The sequence below is a fragment of the Diceros bicornis genome (genome assembly GCF_020826845.1).
Source record: "Diceros bicornis minor isolate mBicDic1 chromosome 3 unlocalized genomic scaffold, mDicBic1.mat.cur SUPER_3_unloc_2, whole genome shotgun sequence".
NCBI lineage: Eukaryota > Metazoa > Chordata > Mammalia > Perissodactyla > Rhinocerotidae > Diceros > Diceros bicornis.
In genome coordinates this window covers 187,013-200,518 of record NW_026690898.1, presented here as the reverse complement: position 1 = coordinate 200,518, position 13,506 = coordinate 187,013, and the positions used below count along the sequence as shown (strand labels likewise).

At 42.5% G+C, this 13,506-nt stretch overlaps 1 protein-coding gene across 1 annotated transcript in view; it reads left to right on the top strand.

Annotated features, from left to right (window-relative positions):
• LOC131402048 (ral guanine nucleotide dissociation stimulator-like) overlaps positions 1 to 3,017 on the top strand; it is a 57,687-nt gene extending 54,670 nt beyond the window's left edge. Inside the window, exon 9 of the transcript XR_009218218.1 lies at positions 2,968 to 3,017. The gene's annotated coding sequence lies outside the window, so the exon portion shown is untranslated. The remainder of the gene's footprint in view (positions 1 to 2,967) is intronic.
• The last annotated feature ends 10,489 nt before the right edge of the window (positions 3,018 to 13,506 follow it).

Below are 13,506 nucleotides of genomic sequence, written 5' to 3'. Positions count from 1 at the left end.
GGGCTTAAACCTGTCATTTTCCTAAAAGGGGCCAACCGTGTGGTCTGCTTATTTGATTATTTAATAGTATGGATCTGTTCCTCATTGCCAATGAAGGATGTCTACACACAGCCTTTAGCTTGCATATGTAAGGGGAAATGCAGGCTGAGTTTACAAAAAGAAAAATTCAAAATAGGGCATTATCTTTAGGAGATGTGGTCAATGTGTTCAAGAATATTTTCTCCCTTGGTCAAGTGACTAGCTGAGAGAGAATGCTGTCAACCTCTTCCTTGGTCCCTTATAGAATGTGTGCACTACCTCAATTGAACATGTCCTAAAGTGTTTGAACTAAACTTGGGAATGAGTTGATGATACTGTATTTGCATTACATCACACAGAATCTCCTTCATTAGGCACCATTCAAAACAATTTTTTGCGATATTAGAGGCCAGAAAACTTTTGCTTCTCTGAGAGACTGCTGCTTTTCATCTCATGGACATGAGATGATCGAGAATTCTTCCCATTTCTCTTTCTACTTTAAACCTGAGAGATACATTTCCGACTACCTTTAAATACTGCAGGTCCTTCTGAAACACATTTCAGTGCGCTGGCTTAATTCAGCTTCATTGCACTGTTCAGTCCTAAATTCCTTTCAGTTTGATCTATTTCCCTTTGTAATCCTTTTGTATTCCTAGATATTTAAAAGCTGCTCAAATCTATATTGTAGGAAAGTTGGGTTACAATTCTTTCAGACAGCATGTAAACCCAATTTTTAGGGTTTCTACACAAAACGTTTCTGCCATGTTTCTACCAGCTCTCCTTTCATATATTTTTCTCCAGGACTTCCTGTGACAAAATTGCCTTTCTAAAAGCCAGTCTTCTGTTCACTCTCTTGGCTAGTCACATTTCCATAGAAAGATACGCGACTGGATTTTCAAAAGATGCAACAAGAATGATCAAGTCCCGATTCACACCTAGACAGCCTGCTCCTGTTCTCCATGAATTTTAAAACTCAAGTTAATTATCTCTTTGATTTTGCCTCAATCTCTTGAGTAATCTTGGCAATGAGCCCCTAAACTGCAACACAGCCTGCTTCAGCAGACACAAAACTCTCTCTCAAATGCTTGCATTCATGTGCTGACTATGTATTGTATTTATTTAGATCTTATTGAACAAAAGATCTTCATTGATTCACTCAAATACTTAAGTATATACTATGTGCCCAATGGTCTTGAAATGTTGGGGGTCCACAAGGAAGACAGATATGTGTAAACAGATAAATTAGACTACAGAGATAATATGAATGAAAGAGATATGAATAAACTGCCGTCAGACTCCAGGGAAAGAACCACCATGGGTTGACCTACAACTAAGATATATAGCTATGTACTGGGGATTTGAGGAAAAAAATAACCATCATGGGGGGTGGACAGGCTTTGTACCATCTAAGGAAAGGAAAAGGAAGGGAGAGAAGATAAAGAGAAAATGAGATAAATGGAAAGGTTTTCTTCTTCTTCATGCTTTTTGCCACCAGATTTTGGAGCACAGTGCTTGCTGATGTCCTTTCTAGCCAGTCTTATCCTTCAGCCGGCTTCTAGAGACTTCAACAATTCAATTGTAACAAGCTGGGCTCCTCCCTGCAGAAAATGCCAACTATGTAGGGAGCCAGGAGGGAAGCAAAAGATTCACAGGAATCTGCAGCCCTTCTGCAGCTCACTGGTGGGGAGGGTCACTGAGGCTTCACCTTGGCCTCTGTCTCCAAGTTCACATAAAGGAGAGTCGGTTCCTTTCTTGACATATGAACATGGAGAGAAACCTGTTTCACAGAAGGGGTTATGGAAAAATTAAAGTGAGATCCATGAAAAAGGCAGAGGAAGTAGCACCATGAATCTGAAGTAACTGGACATGTGAATTAGTAACCAGTATAAAGAAGAGCTGAAGACAAAGGAAAGGCAAAAAACAAGTTCTCAATTTCCTAAAATGGAAATGCAAGTCTTTCTTCTTCAAAAAGAAAAAAGTCATTGAACCCTTTCCTTTAAAATAAAATTGAAAGGGGCCACATGTTGCAAATAATGCTTTTAACCATGATGTCACTACCCAATAATGTGTAGCAATCAGTTGTTAAGTTCATTGCAAATACTTCATTCCTTAACAATTATGTTATCAAAGTTTGCAATTGATATATATGCACTTTAGAAAATAGTAGACTGTGTGCAAATTCGTCATTATATTATTGACAATGTCACTCTTAGAACTGTAATCTTGACTAGGAGAGAGCAGGTGGCATGACCCTAGATTACTAGAGTCACAGCAAGAAAAGTTAAGAAAGTGCCATCAGGACATTTGGACAAAAGAATGTTATATGGCTTTTGGGTTTATAACAGATCAATTGGAGAAAAACAAGTCACTACATTAAATTATTTTCTACTTACCTCCATCACCCTCTCCAAGAACACATATTTTAAAATGAGACAAGTTATTATATTAAAAATTACTGGCTCTGGCATTTTGAAAACTATGTCCAATAATGAAGCAAAAACTGGTTTATAAACATCCTGGTATCAATTCCAACTACCATCTTTTACCAAACTAAAACTCTCATTATCACTAATTCACTTGCAATCTAGTGCTCCTCCAATATACAAAATCAACAACTTAAAATGTGTCATAATTTTTTAAAATTTCCCTAAAATTTTAGAGGATAATAGGAATATATGTCTTGGACAAGTTGAGAATGATGGAGACACTAGGAAAGGAAAAGATGAAAATATTACCCTAATCAATGATGTCAAACACAAGTTATGAACAACTGTTAAAAGAATTCTCTATGAAATTGATCAATGCTACTGTCTCTATACCTGGCTATTTCCTATCAGTAATTAGATACATAAACAAATAGAATAGTCTATCTAACGGGATCAATTCTTTTACTTGTGTGCTTTCCCTTTTAAAACTACATATGCTTTTATGTGTTTGCTCTATGTTTAGGTGGTGTCACATTAGAACACCCTCATCTCTGAAGATCTTTGCGTTAAGGAACACTACCTTGGCCCTTGATCAACTGTACTCTGTGTTATGGTAAACTCAGAGCCCTACATGCATCAATGTTTTCTACATGCTCTTTCCCGTGCATTGTTCATGTCAGGGAGTATAGTCCACCAAGTGAACACTAAGCAGTGTTTCAAAAGCATCAGATATTAAAAGGAGGACATGCAGGTTTGGGTGTGGGCCCCCAGTCAGTGCCTCAGTGCAAAGAAGAAGAGGTAAATGCATCCCTCCAGAGACTGGGATAAAAACAGGAGGTTATGAGCAGGAGGCTCCCTCTGCAGGCCTTTAAGCAGGGACCTGGAATAAAAGTGCTGTCACCGTGGATCATGGTTGGTTTTACAGGAAACTCACGAAGAAGATAAGGACATGAAATAATGATAATTATAATAACAGCAACAAACACTTCTACTGAACCAAGGACTGCACTTTGAATGTAAATTCTGTGCTTGAACATACATTAACTCACAGGACCCTGAAAATATCCCGACGTAGTAAATGTTGATGTTTTAACCATTTTATAGATGAAGAGACTGGGTACAGTGGATAGAATACTCACCCAGGTTAAGAAGCTGATATATGGCTCAGCCCAAGCTCAGTGCTCTTATGTTATGCTCTTTGACTACAACTCCAAGTTAAGTCTCTAATGACTATCTCCAATCACAGGTGCCAACCCCATCCTCCTCCATCGATGGAGGTAGGCTTGGGCAGGGCATGGACCAGGGTGTGGGAGGCCGGCTGATCTCAGGTCTGGCACACAGGTTGCCAGGCTGCTTCCTCTTCTGTCGAGGCCTAGCACTCGCCCCAGAAAACTTGGCTGCGGGCCTCAAGTCTCTTTCGTGCGGAACTTCTCCCTCTGAAAGTGGCCTGTCCCAGGAGACTGGGCCGGCTGGCCGGCCAAACACCTCTGGACAAAGTAGGCGAACTGAGCTGGCCTTCCCGTCGCCCTCTGCGTGGCTCCTCTGCACTCAGGCAGAAGGCCTCACTCGTGCCCTCCATCATGCTTTTCTCCCCAGAGCCATGGCCTGGGCTACTGTTAGTCTTACGTTAGTGTTATGTTTGGTTTCCGGTTAATGTCAGTTTTAGGGCTAGGTTTAGTTTTCGAGGTAGTGTTAGGTTTATGTTTAGGTATATGTTTAGGGTTAAGGTTAGGTTTATGGTTCTGGTTAGGGATAGTGTTATGATTCATGTTAATGGTATGGTTGAGTTTAGGTTCGGGTTGGGGTTAGGGTTAAGGTTGATTGCCAGGTTCGGGTTAGATTTCAGGTTAGGGTTAGGGTTCAGTTAGCGTAGGGTTATGATCAAGTTAGTGTTAGGGTTAGCGTTTCTGTTACTGTTGGGGTTAGGGTTAGGTTTAGCATTCGGTTTATCGTTCTGGGTAGGGTTAGGGTTTGGGTTTGGTACATGTTTGTTTTACGTGTACAGTTAGGGTTTGAGTTTAGGGTCAGGCTTATGGTTAGGATCAGTGGTCAGGTTCAGTTTAGTGTTGGGGTTAGTGTTTGGGTTCGAGTTAGCATTAGGGTTAGGGTTAGGTTCAGTGTTTGTGTTAGTTTTCGGGTTAGTGTCAGGGTTAGAGCTTGGTTTCGGTATTGGTTTAGGCTTAGAGTTAGGGTTGGGTTAGTCTTCAGGTTAGTGTTAGGGTTCAGGTTCGAGTTAGGGTTCTTGTTAGGGTTAAGATTCAGGTTAGGGTTCGGGTTAGGGTTAGGCTGAGGTTTAGGGTTAATATTCGGATTAGTGTTATGATTAAGTTTTGGGTTCGAAAAAGGCTTAGCTTTCGCGTTAGGTTTCTTGTTAGGGTTAGGGTTAGGGTAGGACTAGGGTTAGGCTTAGGGTTAGGGTTGGGTTCGGGTTATGGTTAAGGTTAGGTTTAGGTTTAGGTTTTGGTTTCGAATTAGGGTTATGGTTAGTGTTAGGGTTCGATTTAGGGCTAGGGTTAGGGTTAGCCTTGGTTTTGGATTAGGGTTAGGGTTAGATTTAGGGTTAGAAATATGTTTAGGGCTCAGGTTAAGGTTAGGGTTAGCAATAGGGTTAGGGTTAGGGAAATGTTTAGTTTTAGTGTTAAGTCTAGTGTTCGAATGAGGGTTAGTGTTAGGATTCAGGTTCGGGATCGGGTTAGGGTTAGGGTTAGACTCGAGCTAAGATTATGGTTATGTTTAGGGTTACAGTTAGTGCTAGGATTTCTGATAGGGTTAGGGTTAATGTTCATGTTAAGTTTAGGGTTAGGTTTAAGGTCAGGATTGTTTTCGGGTTATGGTTACAGCTAGGGTTCAAGTTCAATTTCCGGTTAGGGTTACGGTTATGTTTTGCTTATTGGGACGGTTAGGATTAGGGTTACTGTTAGGGTTATGTTAAGGTTTAGGGTGATGTTAGTGTTTGTATTAGGATTAGGGTTAGGGTTTGGGTTCTCATTGGGGTTAGTGTTAGTGTCGGATTAGGCTTTGAGTTTGTGTTAGTTTTAGGGTGAGGGTTAAGTTTAGGGTAAGAGTCAGGGTTTGGGTTGGGGTTCGGGTTAGGGTTAGGGTTCGGGTTAGCTTTAGGCTTAGGGTTGGGGTTAGTTTTGGATAAGGGATAGGGCTGGGTTCAGGTTGGGTTTGGGTTCGAGTTAGGGTTAGGTTTAGCATTTGGGTTCGGATTCGGGTTATTTTTCGTGTTCAAGTTAGCATTATGGTTACGGTCAGGGTTTAGGTTAAGTTTATCGTTAGGGTTAGGTTTTGGCTTAGGGTTATGGTTAGAGTTAGTGTTAGGGTTAGGATTAGAGTTAGGTTAAGGTTAGGGTTGGGTTCGGGTTAGGTTTACTATTAGGGTTCATGTTAGGTTTAGGGTTATGTTTAGTCTTAGAGTTAGTGTTCAGATTAGGGTTAGGGTTAGATTTCAGGTTCGTGTTAGGGTTAGGATTAGCAGTAGGTTTCGGGTTAGTGTTAGGACTAGGGTTCGGGTTAGGTTTGGGTTCGGGTTAGGGTTAGGGTTAGAGTTCGGGTGAAGATTAGGGTGAGAGTTAGTGTTAGGTTTGGGATTACGATTCGGATTAGGGTTAGGGCACTGTTTCAGGCTCAAAATGGGATTGAAGTTAGTGTTAGGGTCGGGTTAAGGTACGGCTAAGGTTCGGTGTACAGTTAGGTTTAGGGTTAGTGTTAGGCTTAGAGTTTGGGTTTTGGTTATGGTTATGGTTAACGTTAAATTTTGTGTTAGGCTTAGGCTTAGAGATATTATTGGGTTGAGTTAGGTTTAGGGTTAGGGTTAGTGTTAGAATTAGTGTTCAGATTATGATTAGAATTAGGTTTCAGGTTAGGGTTAGGATTAGCGGTAGGGTTCATGTTAGGTTTATGGCTAGGTTTCAAGTTAGGGTTGGTTTCGAGTTAGGGTTAGGGTTAGGGTTCAGTTGAGCGTTAGGGTTATTGTTAGGGTTAGGGTTAGGGTCGGGATTATGTTTAGGATTAGGTTTAGGATTCGGGTTAGGGTTAGGGTTAGGGTTAGGTCTAGGCTTAGGGTTCAGTTTAGGGTTAAGGTTAGGGTGCAGCTTAGTGTTAGAGCTAGTGTTCTGGTTAGCATTAGGCTTAGGGTCCGGGTTAGGGTTCCGGTACGGGTTATGCTTAACGTTAGGTTTCATATTAGGGTAAAGTCGAGGGTTAGAATTAAGGTTAGGGTTAGGGTTAAGATTGTGTTGGGTTAGCGTTAGCATTAGGGTTAGGGTTAGGTTTAGGGTTCGGGTTAGGTTTAAAGTTAGAATTTGGGTTCTGCTTTGGGTTAGGGTTACTGTTAGTGATTGGGTTATGGTTAGGCTCTGGGTTAGGGCTAGGTTTATGGTTATGGTTGGGTTGGGTTTAGGTTAGGGTTAGGGTTCAGGTTATGGTTATAGTTAGGATTAGTATGAGGTTTCAGGCTAGTGTTAGGGTTGGGGTTACTGTTAGGGTTGGGTTAGGCTTATGTTTGGGTTCCAGTTAGGTTTAAGTTTTGTGTTCGTGTTAGGATTCGTTTATGGTTAGTGTTAGGATGAGGGTTAGGGTTAGGGTTCAGTTTACAGTTACGTTTAGGTTTCAGATTAGTGTTAGAGTTCGGGTTGGTGTTAGGGCTAGGGTTATGGGTCTGTTAGTGTTAGGGTTAGGGTACGGGCGCCTGTTTTATTTAGGGTTAGGGTTAGTGTTAGGGTTTAGGGTTAGTGTTTAGTTTAGGGTTAGGATTAGACTTAGTGTTCGGTTAGAGTTAGGGTTCCTGATAGGGTCCTTGATTGGGTTAGTGTTAGAGTTCGGGTTCGGGTTAGGATTAGTTTCGGGTTATGGTTTGTGTTAGGGTTTGAGTTAGTGTTATGTTTTGTGGGCTAGGTTAGTTTTAAGCTTAGGTTAAATTTAGGGTCAGGGTTAGGTTTAGGGTTCGAGTTTGAGTTTGAGTTAGGTTTTAGGTTAGGGTTACGGTACGGGTTCAGGTTATGTTTCAGGTTAGGGTTTGGTTTGAGTTCAAGTTAGGGATTGGTTTAGGGGTCGGGTTAGGTTTAGGAGTATTGTTGAGGTGTGTATTCGAGTTAGGTTAAGGTTAAGTTGAGGATAGGTTATTGTTGGGGTTTGGGTTCTGGGTAGGCTTAAAGTTAGCATTAGTTTTAGGTTTAGGGTTCATGTTAGTGCTAGTGGTAGGGTTAGGGTTATGGTTAGTGTTAGGGTTCGGGTTAGGATTGCGGTAGTGTTAACGTTAGGGCTTGGATCAGTGTTAGGATTAGGTTTAGGGTTAGAATTAGCATTTGGGTTCGGCTTCGCATTCTACTTATGTTTAGGGTTAAGATTAGGGTTAAATTTAAGGTTCAGGTTATGCTTAGTGTTAGCTTTCTGGAAAGGATTCTGGTTAGGGTAACTGTTAGAGTTAGGCTTCAGGTTAGGCTAATGTCAGGGCTGGGGTTAGGGTTAGGGTTCAGATTAGAGTTAAGGTTCACATTAAAATTAGGGTTCGGGTTCGGTTTAGGGTTAAAGTTATGGTTACAGTAACGGTTATTGCTAGGGTTCTGGTTAGGGTTCAACTTAGGCTTAATGTTAGGGTTCGTATTAGGATTCAGTTTATGGTTAGTGTTAGGTTTGGGGTTAGGGTTAGGGCTAAGGTTACTGTTAGGGTTAGGGTTAGGGCAAGTGTGAGGGTTTGATTTCGGATTAGGGTTACGGTTAAGTGTAGGATTAGAGTTAGTGTTCAGATTAGGTTTATGGTTCCAGTTCGGTTTCGGGATTCGGGTTGGGGTTAGGGTAGGTTTAGGCTTTGGGTTAGGGTTAGGGTTAGGGTTCGTGTTAGGATTAGGGTTAACATTAGGCTTAGCTTTACGGTTCAGGTTCAGGTTCAGGTTAGGTTTAGCATTAGGTTGGGGTTATGCTTTCGGTTACGGTTACAATTTGGTTCGGGTTAGGATTTGGTTTAGAGTTAGGCTTAGGGATAGGGTTCGTGTTAGGGTTAGGGCTAGTGCTCGGGTTAGTCGTTGCTTGTGTTAAGGCTAAGGTTTGGTTTAGGTTTACGGTTAGTTTTAGGGTTAGGGTAAGAGTTCGGGTTAGGGTGAGGTTAGGGTTAGGGTTCGGGTTAGGGTTAGTATTTGGGTTCGGGTTTGATTTAAGGTTAGAGTTCAGGTTAGGGTTAGGCTTAGGGTTCAGGTTAGAGTTAGGGCTCGTGTTCGGGTCAGAGATACAGTTCTTGTTATGGTTTGGGTTAGGGTTAGGGTGCGGGTTAGTATTAGGGTTAGGCTTTGGGTTAGGGTAAGGGATAGGTTTAGTTTTATGGTCAGGGTTAGGGCCATTGCTAGTGTTAGTGTTAAGGTTAGGGTTAGGTCTACAGCTTGGTGAAAGTTTACGGTTCGTTCTAGAGCCAGGGTTAGGGTCAGGTTTAGGACTGTTTTAGGGTTAGGTCCAGGGCAAGGAGTAGGCTTGGTGTTCCAGTTAGGATTAGGATTATTGTTGGTTAGGACTAAGGTAAGGGTTAGGGTTAATGTAAGGGTTAGGGCCATAGCTAGGGTTAATGCTAAGGTTCGGGTTATGTCTAAGGCTTGGTCAAGCATTAAGGTTTGGGCTAGGGCTAGTGTTAGCATCAGGTCTAGGACTAGGTGAAGGTTAGGGTCAAGGTTAATCTTAGGGTTAGGGTGAGGGTTACCGTTGGGGTTAGGGTTACTGTTGCTTAGGGCTAGGGTTAGAGTTAGGGCTAGGGCTGGGTTATGTTCAGGGCTAGGGCTAGGATTAGTGTTATGGTTACTCTTAGAGTTAGGGGAGGTGGTTTGAGATTCAGTTAAGGTTAGGTTTAGCCGTAGGGGTAGGATTAGGAATAGGGCTACTGTTTGTGTTAGGACTGGTTTAGGGCTACAGCAAGGGCTAGTGTTAGGGTTAAGGTTGCATTACATGTAGGGTTAGGGTGAAGGTTAGGGGTGGGAGTAGTGTTAGGCATAGTGTTATGGCAAGATTATCATTAGGGCTGGGCTTAGGGCTATGTTTAGTTATTACATTTAGTGTTAGGTTTCCTTTTAGGTTTATAAGTAGATTTATTTTTATGGTTAGGGATGGGGTTGGTTTTGAGGTTAGGGCTAGGGGTATGATTAGGGTTAAGTCTGACGTTAGTGTTGGGTGTGCCTTAGGGTTGGGACAATGGAAAGTGTAGGAGTAGGCATAGGGTTTTGGTTTGGGTTAGCGTTAAGGTTATGCTAGTGTTAGGGTTACTGTTAGGGCTAGTGCTAGGACTAGGTTTAAAGTTAGGGTTAGAGTTACAGTGGGTTAGGGTTACCATTACAGTGAGTTTTAGGGGTAGGCATATGATTAGGGTTAGGGCTAGGGCTAGTTTTAGGGTTTGGGATAGGTTTATCGTTAGAGCTAAAGTTGGATTTGTGTTCATGATACAAACCCCAACCCTAGCCCTAAAACTAATGCTAACATTAATCCGACCGTGAAGCCTAATTCTCACCATAGCCCTAACTCTAAACCTAACCCTAACCGTAGCCGTAGACATAACATTATCCTTTACCTTAACCCTAAATCTTAGCCTAAACTTACCCCTATACTAAACCTATGCCTACCACTAACCCTATACCTGACCCTTACCGCAACTCAACCTCAATCCAAACATTAACATTAACCCTAAAAATAATCCAAGAACTAGCACTAAGCCTAAGCCTATCCCCATCACTGACTATAGTCCTAGTCTTAACCCTAACCCTGGCACTAGCCCTATCCCTAACACTAAACCTAGTCCTAGTCTTAGCACTCACCCTAACTGTAACCCTACCCCTACCCCTTGCCCTATATCTAACCCTAACACAACCTACAACTGAAACTAATCCTAGCCCTAACCCTAGCCCTAAAACCCAGACCTTACACTAGCCATAACCATAAGCCTACGTCTAAACCTAGCACTGGCCCAAACTTTAACCTTAACACTAGCCCTATGTTAACTCTAGTACACTAACTCTAAACACTAAGGCTAACACTAACCTTAACTCTAATCCTAACAATACCCCTAACACTAATACAAACCTAGCCCTAACCCTAATCTTAAACCTAAGGCTAACGCAACCCTAACTCCAACCCTAACCCTGCTTCTCTCCATAAAACTAACTCTAACCTTAACCAAAACCTAACCCTAACCCTATACTTAACCTTGGGAACTAATTTGTATAGAACAGGGAATCCAGAGTAGAACTGAGCCAAATCATGTCTAGCACCCATTCCTGGAAATAACTTCATGCCCCATCTCCCTTCCTTCCAGCTAGTAAGGATCACATAATACCTAAACAACATTTGGTACAGATTGCTGTTTGGAATCCTAAACCAAACCAGTACACAAACCCTAATCCGAACCTTAAGCCTAACCTTAACCCTAACTCTAATCCGAACCAAAACCCTAATCAGAACCCTAAACTTAACGCAAACTTAACCCCAACCCTACTCATCCTTCTCTCCATAAACTAACTCTAACCAAAACCAAAACCTAACCCTAACCCTATCCTTAACCCTAACACTAATCTTAGCCCTATCTCTACACCTCTACATCTACCCAAACCCTAACCCAATCCGAAGCCTAAGCCTAACCCTACCCCAACACTAGTCATTTGCAGGACCCTAACGCTAGCACAAACACCAATATTAACCATAACACTATCACTAGACCTCCCCCACACCGAACTTTACCCCATCTTTAACCGTAAACTTAACCCTAACTGTGACCTTATCCCTATCATAATCCTAGCCATAGCCTTAAAATAACGCTTACTGTAGACCTAATGCTATCCTCAACCCTAACCCTGGCTCTAGCCCTAGCCCTAAACATAACCCTAAACCTAACCCTAAATCTAACACTAACCCTAGCCCTACCCTAACCCAAACCTTAATCCTAGCCCTAAGCCAACACATACCACTACCCCAGACCTTAGTCATAGCCCTAAACCTAACCCTAACACCAACCCTTACTCTAACCCAACCATAACCCTAACCCTAAGCCTAACCCTAATCCTAGACAGAGTCCTAAATCAAACCCTTGCCCTAACCCTAACCCTATTCCTAACCCTCAGCCACATCCAAACCCTAAACATAATGATAACCCTAACACTAAACCTACTCTTAAACCTAACCCTAACACTAACATCAGCCCTAACCCTAACCCAATTGCTAAGCCTAACGCTAGGCTAAACCAAAATGCTAGCGCTTACATATAACACTAACCCTAAAGCTACCACTAGCGGTAACCCTAAAGCTACACCTAACTGTAACACTCTACACAAGCCCTAACCCTAACACAAATCCCAGCCCTAGACCTGACCCTAAACTTAGCCCCAGACATGACCATATCCCTAACCCTAACCCTAGCTCTAGCCCTAACTCTAACCCTAACCATAACTATGGACTTAGGCCTAGCCCGAATGATACCCCTAGCCCTTTCCATAGCCCTGGCCATAACGCTAACTCTAACACTAGCACATTAACCATAGCCTTAAACCCAACTCTAGCCCTAGTCCTAACCCTAATTCTAAGCCTAGACATAAGCCTAGCCCTAACCCTAACCCTAGCCCTAAACCAAACACTAAGCTTAACTGTAACTCTAACGTAGCACTAAATTTAACCGAAGACCTAAAACTACCCCTAACCCAAACTCTTATACTAACCCACCCTAACTCTGGTCCTAACACTATGCATAAATCTAGGCCTAACATTAGCCCTAACTCTAACCATTGCCCTAACCTGAACTCTAGTCCTAACCCCAACTCTAACGCTAAACCTACCCCTAACTCTCACCATAACCATAACCATAACCCAACACGAGACCTAACCCTAAACTTAGCCCTAGGCATAAGTCTAACACAAACCCTAACCCCAATCCTACCTCTACCCCTCCCCTAACCCAAACACTAGCCTAACACCTACCCCTACTACTACCCATACCCTTAAATCTAGCCCAACACTATCCGTACCTCTACCCCTGCCCCTACACCTAAATCAAACTTAACCCTAACCCTAAACTGAACCTTAATTCTCACCATATCCTTAGCCATAACCTTATCTTTAACCCTAACCCTAACGCAACACTAACCCTAACACTACCCCTACACCAACCCCTCCCCTAAACCTAAACCTAACCAAACGCTTATCTTACTCCTAACACCAAGCATAACCCAACCCTAATCCTAACCTTTACACTAATCCTAGTCTTAGTTCTCATCCTAACCCTAGGCCTAGTTCTAACACTAACTACAACACTAGTCATAACCCTAAACTTAGCCTTGTCCCTAGCCCTAACCTTAACCATTACACTAACCCTAACACTAACCCCAAATCTAACCCTAACCCTAACCTGATTCCAACCCCACTTCTATCCCTACGACTAACTCTAATCTTAAAACTTATGCTAACTGTAACCGTACCACTATATGTAACCTTAAACCTAGCCCTAACACTACCACTGAGACTAACCCTAAACAAATGCCTAGCCCTAACCCTAACCATAGCTATAAACCTAAAACTAACACTAAACTTAACCCTAACCCTAGCCATAGCCATAAAACTAACCCTAAAACTAACCCTAACCCTAACTGTAGCCCTTACCCTAAACCTAAATCTACTTCTAACTGTAACCCTAGCCCAAACCTTGACCCAAGACTTTTTTTGTGCGTGTGTGAGGAAGATCAGCCCTGAGCTAACATCTGTGCTAATCCTCCTCTTTTTGCTGAGGAAGACTGGCTCTGAGCTAACATTTATTGCCAATCCCCCTCCTTTTTTCCCCCAAAGCCCCAGTAGATAGTTGTATGCCATAGTTACACATCCTTCTAGGTGCTGTATGTGGGACGCACCCTCAGCATAGCCAGAGAAGTGGTCATCAGTGTACGCCTGGGATCTGAACCCTAGCCCTAGCTATAACCCCAACCATAACCCTAACGCTAACCCTAGCAGTAACCCTGACCATAACACTAACCTTAGCCATAAGCCTAGCCCTAGCAGTAACACTAATCCTAACCATAACAATACCCCTAACCCTAGCCCTAACCCTAAC